Below are 9,527 nucleotides of genomic sequence, written 5' to 3'. Positions count from 1 at the left end.
TGGAGGGCATCGCGCCTGCTAAATCTGAAACACAGAAATATTTCAGAGTGGGTTGGCCCCCGGGCCCGGTGAGGAGCTGCTGGAGCCTCTGGAGATTTGCCCATCAGCTGCGGGCAGCGAGCTCTGCGGGGACGGCCACTGCCGGCCCTGAGCCGCCACCCAGCCAGCTCTGTGACTCGTGCCTGACCTTGACGCTGGCTCCAGGTTGGTGGCCACTTTCCTGCTGTATGAGAGACTTCCCATGGTTAACTAGAGCTTGCTGAAGTCTATTTTTTCCCATTTTTACTTTAGTAAATAACAGCCAAAAATGACTTATGCGCTTTTTTTTTAAGGAAGAAATACAAACTCGCAGCCTCTGGGTGAAATCAAAGATGTGTTTGGATCTGGACTTGGCATTAAAACAGAAATAGAAGTCCTTGAGCAAAACAGACAAAATCTCTACAGAGAGTGGCACTTTCTCCTTGTTAACCAGAAAACCTGGGCCTTTGAGAAGTTCACTACTGGAACTTTTATTTTTGGCCAAAATGACTCTTCCCTCTGTCCCCAGCCCATTAAATGGTTTGACAAACATCCTCAGCACAATCCCTGGAGAAACTGCTCCAAAAGCTGGTTCCAGCTCACAAGCGCTCTTGTGTTTCCCGTTGGTGTTTACCACATGTCGACCTGCAGCTCCTGCGCTTTGCTGAGCGTTTGCTCCACTAAAATATTATCTGATCTCAGAGGCTGTTGCACCAGCGTGGGTGTTTAACCCAAATGTCGGGAGCCCTTGGCCCATTGATTCAGTTCCTTGGTCTGTGATGCGAAGATGAAGCGTTGGTGCAGTGTGAACCACGCACCATGTGTCACCCATGGGCGAGGGCAGCGCCACCCGCTCAGCGCTGTCCCCTCGGGTGGCAGCAGATGCAGAGCCTGGGAGGGTGTGGGTGGGGACACCCCCATCACGTTGGGTGCTCAGGCACGTGGGCTGAGGGGGTGGCCGGGAACCAGGATGCGTGGGACTGCAGACCTGCACACGCGGGGACATCCCGGGCACCTGGGAGCCCGTCAGCAGGGACAGAGGTGCTGGGAAGTGCTCCAGGTTTGGGCCGAGCTCAGCCCTGGTCACGAGTCTCCTCTCCCCGGCACGGGGTGTTGGGGTGGGGGATGCAGCTGCTGTCCCTCAAAACCTTTGCATCATGTGTGGGTCCCCACAGCTCAGCACCCTCCGCTGTGGCCAGGAACAGCCACCTGCCCCATCCCCACTGCTGGCGGCAGCGCCCTGGTGCAGCCCCGGTCACCGCGGGCATAGACTGAGGACCCTGGCGGTACTGGAGCCCCCCTCCGCCAGACACCCTGTGCCGGGACAGCCCGGGATGGGGACAGGGGACTCGCACCTTTATATTTCAGCGTCTGGCTCTGAAAGTCAGCGGAGTGGAAACCTCTCGGTGCTGCCAGCCCCGGCCAAGCCCAACCGGGCACCGACCGCGCAGCTCCGGCGTGTTCCGCTCCCCGGCCCCTCGTTTGTGTTGGCACCGGCCAGCAAATGAAGCCAGTTTAATTGGCAGTTGTGTTTGTGGCCAGGGTGTTATGAAAAGGTTTTCTGTCTCCCTCTGTAAGTTACCCTGAATATGTTTTCACTCTTAATATAATACTCACTTCATTATTAGCTGAAAGAGGCTCTTTTCAGAGAGTGTTTCTTTTTTTTCTTCCCCTTCTTCCAAAAATACATTAAACAGCCCCTTCATGCAGCGCAGCGCTGAGGGCCGGGGTTGTCTGCCGGAGGGGAAGTGAGAAACCCGACAGTAAATGGGATTTACACAGAAATTCCTTTCTTCCCCGGCGTGCCGGCGCTGGCTGCGGCAGCGCCCCCGGCTGTGGGGGACACACGGGGTGCCGTTTGGGGTACGCTCACCTCCCCCCTGCAGTGTGGCCACTAAGGGGTCCCCCCACCCCCCAGCAGAGCAGGGGCTCCTCTGGGACACCCCAGGCTGGGGTTCCTGGTGCAAACACGTCTGGCAGAGTCGGGTCTGAGCACAGGGACCCTGCGGGCACTGCACCAGCCGCTCCGCTCGTGCTGGCGCTCGGTGGCAAAGGTGTGTCCGGCATCTGCGAGGTTTTGGGAGCTTGTTCTCTGTTGGGTGGGTTTGGGGCCATCGGGTGCAGCTGAGCCCTCATGTTGTCACCTTGCTGTGCTTCTCGGCTTTGCAAAATTCAGAAGGTTTTGTCTCCAGCTTTGGGAAGAACCCTGGGGCTGGTGTCACGCACAGAGCACCCAGACTGGCATTGGCTCTGCTTCCTCTCGCCTGAGCTCCTCCAAGGGCACCCACAGCCCCACAGGCTCTTTTTTTGGCAGTTTGACACATTTAGGTGGTTTTTGTGTAGCTGCAGCTCCCGAGCTATGTAAGGGTGTGGGGCAGCAGTGGCCGTGCAGCCCCTGGTGTCCGCAGCTGGGACATCCCATGGCCGGTCAGGCTGGAGCTGCCCTTGAGCTTGTGCCCTCCCCACCGCCCCCTTGCCGGAGCTGCTGGCTTTGGGGGTCACAGCGGGGGACACTGGTGAGGCGGGGGTAGAAGGGACCCCTGTGCTGGCACTTGGTGACGGGGTAGGAGGGAAGAGTGACTGTGGTGGCCGCCTGGCCACCAGCAGCCATGGGGCAACTGTTTCAGACCTGGCCACCATCCTTCTGGGGGCTTTTCCCGGGGGCAGCCGTTTGCCCCCAGCCCCTCCAAGCCCTGGGGCAGTGGGACGAGCTGGCACCTGGGTCTGGCCATCGAGTCCCCGCTGTCCCCTCCTCCTCCAGTGCCCGCAGCTGGGCTGGGACACCCGTCCCAAACCTTTGCGCAGGTGGAGGTGACAGTGTGACAATGTCCTCAGCTGAGCGAGGGCCTGGGCATTGTCTGCAGGGTCCATGGTCATGAGTGAACTGGAATTGATGCTTTAAGGTGAACCCTAAAGTATTGGAGAGCTCAGAATAAGGATTTGCTCCAAGGAGAAGCAGTGTTAATGTCGATGTCTCTGCTGCCATCGTGTCCCAGTGCTTGTCCCAGGCCCTGCCTTCCGGCAAGGACCCCATTTTGTGGGGAAAGCGGTGCTGGGATCCCTCAGTCCCGTCTCCATCCCTCCAGGAGCTGCTGTGCAAGCCCGGAGGAGCCCGGAGCGTGTTTTGCTGTTTCCTGAAAGCAGCACGAACGCGAAGCCCCTCGGCAGGGCGGGCGCCAGCGGGGGGGGCGCCTTCCCCTGCTCCGCTGCCACCGCTCCTGCGAAAGGCATTAGAGCTGGTACCGGGCACTGATGAGTATTCAAGACCTGGCCCTAATTAGGAACAATTAGCAGTTGTTTCAGCGAACCTATGTCTGTTCGCTGTGGCTCCTGGGGCTGAGCGCTGCCTGACGGCTGACACAAGTGTCCCCATCCGCAGTGGGGACCGCGGCCAAGGGCCCTCCCTGTGGGTGATGCGGCTCTGAGTTAAAGATGCTCTTGCAGGGGAGTTGGGATTGTGCAAGACTCAGCATCCCCAGCCCTGAACCGGCCCCGCTTGTCCCTCTCTGGTGTGGTGACCGTGCCCCCCGCAGATGCCAGCAGGTCCCTGCTCTGTGGCCTGCTCGGATCAGAGAGGCCACGGCAAGGCTGCTGGAACTGGACTCGGCTGATGCCGCGCCGGCCCCTCGGCACCTTCCTCCTCCCGAGTGCCGGTTTCGGCTCTGCCATGTGGGAATTCAAGCCACACCAGATGCTGCTTTGAGTCAGCCAGATGTTGAGAACGAGTCCCTTAGCTGGGGAGGACAGCAGTGGGACAGAGCGTGTTGTGTAGCATCCCTTTCGGGGAGCTCACACCCTGGTTATCGACCTGTGCCATGGTCTGTGGGGCAGCCCCCCAGCCCGGCCCCCTGAACCGCTGTTCTCTACCGCGGGCAGGGGCTGCCAAGGCATCTTCAGCCCTGTCAGGGAAGCGGGAGCTCTCTCATGTTCCTGGGCTTTTGTTTTCCAGCTCTTGGGAAAAGGTGAATCAGAGTAGAGCTGTTTTACCCCTTGTCCCCACGCACACCTCACGCCCACCCTGCCTCTCCCCCTGGAAGAACATCCTTCTGCAGAAGGTCAGATGGGAGCCGTGCTGGGCAGACTGGTGGGGGGTCTGGAGAAGGGAGTAGAGAAGGTTGTAGAGGGATGTGGGCAAAAGGAGGCTCTGAATTGACTCTAAAATGGGACTGGAAGCTGAGGGAGGGCTCCTGCCCTGGCCAGTGAATGAGAAGTGCTGGACCTGCTGCCCGGTGTGCTGGGGAAAGGGCGATTCCCAGCTCTGCTCCCGCAGAAGGGCTGTGGGGTGAGATGCCGGCACCTCCCTGGCTCGTGTGTGCCGGGGATGCCGCCTGCTAGCGGGGACAATCCCGCCCTGGAGGTCACCGTGGTGGAGCTGATGTACCTGCAGAGGAGCCAGGCCCGGAGCAGCCTGGGGAGGGTGGATGGGAAACTGCAGAGGCTCCAGCAGCACCGAGACTTCGGTCCTGGGTGCTCCTACAGTGACAGAGCCCAGGGAACGGCAGAAGATGTGCCAGGGAGGGTCAGTGGGACATGAGGAAAAGGTTCTTCACCCAGAGGTGCTGGACACTGAACAGGCTCCCAGGGAGGTGTCACGGCCCAACCCGACAGTGTTCAAGAAGAGACTGGACACCGTCCTCAGACACAGGGGGTGACCTGTGGGGTGTCCTATGCAGGGACAGGAGTTGGACTCCATGATCCTGGTGCGTCCTTCCAGCTCAGGACACTCTATTCTTCTGTGATACTCCCTCACCCTCGGAGCTCTGGCTGCTCCATGAAAGCCTCAGTGAGCCCCAAATCTGTCTCTGCGCAGCTCGGGGTCTTGGAGTCCTGCTGGGGGCTGGTGAGCTGTGGCACGGGGGGGATGGGCAGCACGTCTGGGGTGGGACAGAGCGGGGTGACCTGTGGTCTGTGAGATGAAGGGGCTGAGGAGGAAGAAGGTGGCACAGCTGCCGGGGAGCAGCTCGGTTTTCCATGGCCTCACATTTTCCTGTGCTGGCGAGTTTGCAGTGAGGGTGGAAAATGCAACAGCCAGGAGGGGAGGGCGGGCGGGGGGAGCAGCGCGGCCGGCGGGGAAGGGTTTGAAGGGTTTGCTGTGCCAGGGTGTTTGGGACGTTCCACGCCTGCCTGACCGAGTCCGTGCCCCGCTGGACGGCAGTGGGGGGACCGACGTGCTCCATGCCAAACCCCCGTGTGGCTTTGGGGAACATCCCTTCCTGGGGTGGCTCGACAACGGCGTTTTGGTCCTGCCACGGGCAGGCTGCTGCCTTGCCTTCCCGAATCCCATGGGATGGGCTGGCAGCCCTGTGGGGCTCACGTGGGCCGGGGATGCTTGGGGGGTCCTGTGGGACCTGTCAGGCCAGAGGGCACAGGGCTGGGCTCAGTCTGTCACTGCGGGGACTCGGGGAGCTGCGGACTCCTGGGGAGGGAAGGAGCATCTCAGAGGGGAGAAGCTGGGCAGGAGCCGTTTTGCCAGCCCAGGCCGCCCATCTCACCACGCAGCCACCCCGAGCGCTGCTCTGGGGGGTTTGCGGCGAACCCGGCTCTGCCAGGAGCTGCGAGCTGACTGTGTCCTGGCCAAATCCTCAGCGCTCAGCGTTGCCGGCATGGCCTGCGGGCACCGGCGGCGCTGTGAGGGGATGCGACAGTCACTCGGGCCAGGCACCGTTGTTTTCCGGTCATGGTTTCTGGAAGTATGGAGTGTCTGTGGGACCTGCTGGCTCTGCCTGCCATCGTCAGCTCTGGGAACATTATTAACCTGCCCGCCACCACCAGCACCATGCCCTCGGTTCATGTCCCCATTGGACAAAGGATTAGACGAGGAGAAGGGGAACCAGATAACTCCCCGGTACCCCAGAACAAGGTAGAAGACAGGAACACACAGGTTGAAGGTCAGGGGAAGAGGCTCAGCTCAGTTTTCACCCTCTGCAAATGCCTCCATCAACTCTTCTCGGCAAGGTCTTTCAGCAGTGGCAGGGATTGCCCTGTCTTCTGTCCGTTAATTCTCTCATCTTCTCTCCTTTCCTGTCCCCAGGGCCATCTCCCTCCTGCAGAGCTGTGGTCCCCCTGGGCAGCAGCTCTTCTGCCTTTGCTGCGTCACAGAATCACAGAACAGTTTGGGTTGAAGGGCCCTTCCCAGCTCCCCAGAGCCCCCCCTGCCATGAGCAGGGACATCTTCACCAGCTCAGGTTGCTCAGAGCCCCGTCCAGCCTGGCCTGGGATGTCTCCAGGGATGGTTCATCCACCACCTCTCTGCCCAACCTGGGCCAGGCTCTCACCACCCTCAGGGCAACAATTCCTTCCTCATGTCCAGCCTGAAAAGTGACCACTTCATGCCACCTGGGGAGCTCCACCAGCACCAGGGGCTGGGACCCATGGTCCAGCACCGCCCTGGGACCAGGTGTCATTTCCAGATGTTGACCTTCCCGACAACCCTTCGCCTTGCTCCATCTCCTCCCGTGACCCGGCGTGTGCCCGGGGGTTGGTGCCATTCGCAGGGGCAGGAGAGGGCCCGGCTGGCTCTGGGGACGGGGACAGGGCAGAGTCACTGTGCGGGAGGACGCGGGGTGGCTGGTGACACATCCAAAAAGCACCTTTTCTTGGTGCAGGATTCATACCCAGATAGCAGGGGCTGCCAATGGGCTAAGAGCCTTCCCTGCAGCCCCTGACCTTCAAAGAAAGGTGGCTGGGGAGACAAGGGAGCAAAAATCCCTGAAAGATTACTTGTTTCTCACGAACTATATTTAGGTACCATTGGCAAAAGCCAAAAGTGCTGAGTTCTGCTGAATAAATATGGGAGCTTTGTGTTTTTTTCCCCCAGAGGAGGGCAGGATTAGTAAGTGAACGGTAAATAGTATTTTTGTTTAACATACCTGAGGGTTTCCATTCCAAGTTGCCGTCTTGAGCTCTCGATGCCGTGATGACGATGATGGAACTGAAGCAGCTCTGCCCCATCTTATGAAAATATTTTTTGGAAAAGGAAAGGAGGCAGCCAGCTAACCCGCCATGGTGCAGGAGTTTTTGGTGAAACGTCACATTCTTGAGTATTTTCATAAATCTTCGCATATGAGGGTGTTTTTAAGCTACAAGTAGGACAGGCCGGTGCCACCCCAGTAGCAAAGTCCTTCCCAGTGGGACACGCGCCCGGGGCTGCCCCAAGGGACAGGCTGCCCAGGGCCCGTGGGACGGGACGGCCCTTGGCTGGTCCAAGTGGCACTGCAGGGGATGCTAGGGAGGTCACCTCACTTGTCTAGGACACATTTGGGCCGTCTTGAATTTAATTCTTCACTGGTTTGGATTCCCTGTGCTGAACCCCATCTGCCTCAGGTGTCCCCCTGGGATCGGGTCCGGATTTCCCCGTGAAGGGTTTGGGGGCTGCGGGGCTGTGGACGTGTGCTGGGCAGGTGATGGGAGCGTGAGAGCAACCAGGAGCAGAGTGACTGACCAGCAGACACCCATTTGGATGTGAATCGTAGAATCACAGAATCATTTTGATTGGAAAAGTTCCTCAAGATCATGGAGTCCACCCATAACCCACCCCTGGCACTGCCCCATGTCCCTGAGAACCTCATGTCCGTCTGTCCAACCCTCCAGGGATGGTGACTCCAGCACTGCCCTGGGCAGCCTGTTCCAATGCCCCACAGCCCTTTGGGGAAGAAATTGTTCCCCACATCCAACCTCAGCCTCCCCTGGCGCAACTTGAGGCCGTTTCCTCTGCTCCTGGCGCTTGTTCCTGGGGAGCAGAGCCCGACCCCCCTGGCTCCAAGCTCCTTTCAGGCAGTTCAGAGATCAGAAGGTCTCCCCTCAGCTCCTGTTCTCCAGCTGAACCCCCCCAGGTCCCTCAGCCGCTCCATCACACTTGTGCTCCAGCCCCTCACCAGCTCCGTTCCTTTCTCTCAACTCACTCCAGACTGAGCAACCAAACGGGCAGCTCACCCCATTCAGTAGAACATTAAACCCCTCTCCAGGTAGTCCCAGTCCCAGTCCCCTCAGCCAGCTCCGCTCTCGGGGCAGCACAGCTGGGCCCTGTGGGGCTGCTCCTGCCTCCCCGGGGCTGCTTTGGCCACGTCCCACTGCGGTCCAGCCCGAGAGCCCCCGGTGCGGCTGTGCCGGGCCCCTCACACCGTTCAGAGGCTGCAGAGCAGGAGAGGCCGGGGGTGCGGGTCGCGGTGCCCGTGTCCATGGCTGCAGAGCCGCCTCCTGGGTTGTGTTTGCTGGGATTTCGGCTGCTCCTTGCAGAGACGTGAGGGACTCAGCATGCAGCTGGGGAGCACGGACATCCTGTGGGGCACAGCCATCCCGGGGGCACAGCCACCATGGGCACACTGGGACCCCCAACCCCATCCTGGGGTGCTCCCAGCCCCGATGCCGTGGGGCTCATCCCCACCCCACACGTCCTGCTTGGCTCCAGGCTGCCCCATGGTTCTCCCCTTCTCCTCTGGATCATATTTGTTTATTTATACGGTGAATGTAATAAAACTCCAGCAGGAAACGGAGGCGATTCCCTGCCATTCCCCGCAAGCCGGCGCTGGGCCGGGGCGAACAAGGAGGCACATTGTGCGGCGCAGACCTGTCTGCCAGCGCCGAGCGAGCTGTACGGGGCCGAGGGGCGAAGAAAGGGCCGTGTGTCTGTGCCGGCACCGGGACCCAGCACCAACACCCACCTGCGGCAGCGGGAGGCTCAGCTGCACCGCAGGGTGTGGTGTCCTGGGGAAGAAGCTTCATTTTTGAGGGGGAAAGTGGAGCTGAAGATGAAAAGCGCTTCTGTGCTGGCTTGGGATGGCATCTGGGAGCACCACAGAGCCTGCTCCTGGCACAAGGCACCTCTTCTGCCCATCCTCGGGCTGCCAGGAAATGGGGGGGTGGGCACTGAGGGTCAGCTGGGGCACAGACAGTCGCCCCACGGCTGGTCTGGCAGCTCTGTGATCTGTTCTTCCCAGGGCTGAGCCAGCTGGGAGGGAGCTCCAGCCCTTCACCTGCTTCCCTCAGGCAGCTGCCACAAACACTGGATGTTGCCATCAGTAGGGTTCAGAGTGAACGCCAGCTGTCAAGGTTCAGCTGGGTCCTGTCTGCCCCCCAGAGGGGTCTGTAGAGGTGAGCGAGGCAGCTGGGGCAGAACAGGGCTCAGTCCGCCTTCCCCTTTGATGCTGGGGGGTTCCCATGACCAGGGACGTGTCCCAGCCCCCCCAGAGGCTGCAGGCAGCTGGTTGTGCTGCCAGCTGCACTCCCTGGCTAAAACACTGGGGAGGTGGAGGGGGGCCTGCCCAGTGTCCCCTCTTGTCCCCTTGCTCGCCAGCTCCCCCCATGCTCCCAGCTGGGACACCCCGCTGCCCTCCGCCCCGTCCCCCAGAGCCCCCCCGGCTGCACGTGGTTCCCATCCCTGTGATGGTCCCTTGGGCTCCCAGGGCTCTTGGGAGGCTGGGGACATGCCCTATGCCATGTGTCCCCTACCTGCTTTATGGCCACACTGCATTGACAGGGTTGTCAGCGCCTGGGGACCCTGTGGCCGTGGT

The sequence above is a fragment of the Patagioenas fasciata genome, chromosome 19 (assembly GCF_037038585.1).
Source record: "Patagioenas fasciata isolate bPatFas1 chromosome 19, bPatFas1.hap1, whole genome shotgun sequence".
Classification (NCBI taxonomy): domain Eukaryota; kingdom Metazoa; phylum Chordata; class Aves; order Columbiformes; family Columbidae; genus Patagioenas; species Patagioenas fasciata.
This window is presented reverse-complemented; position numbering follows the sequence as displayed.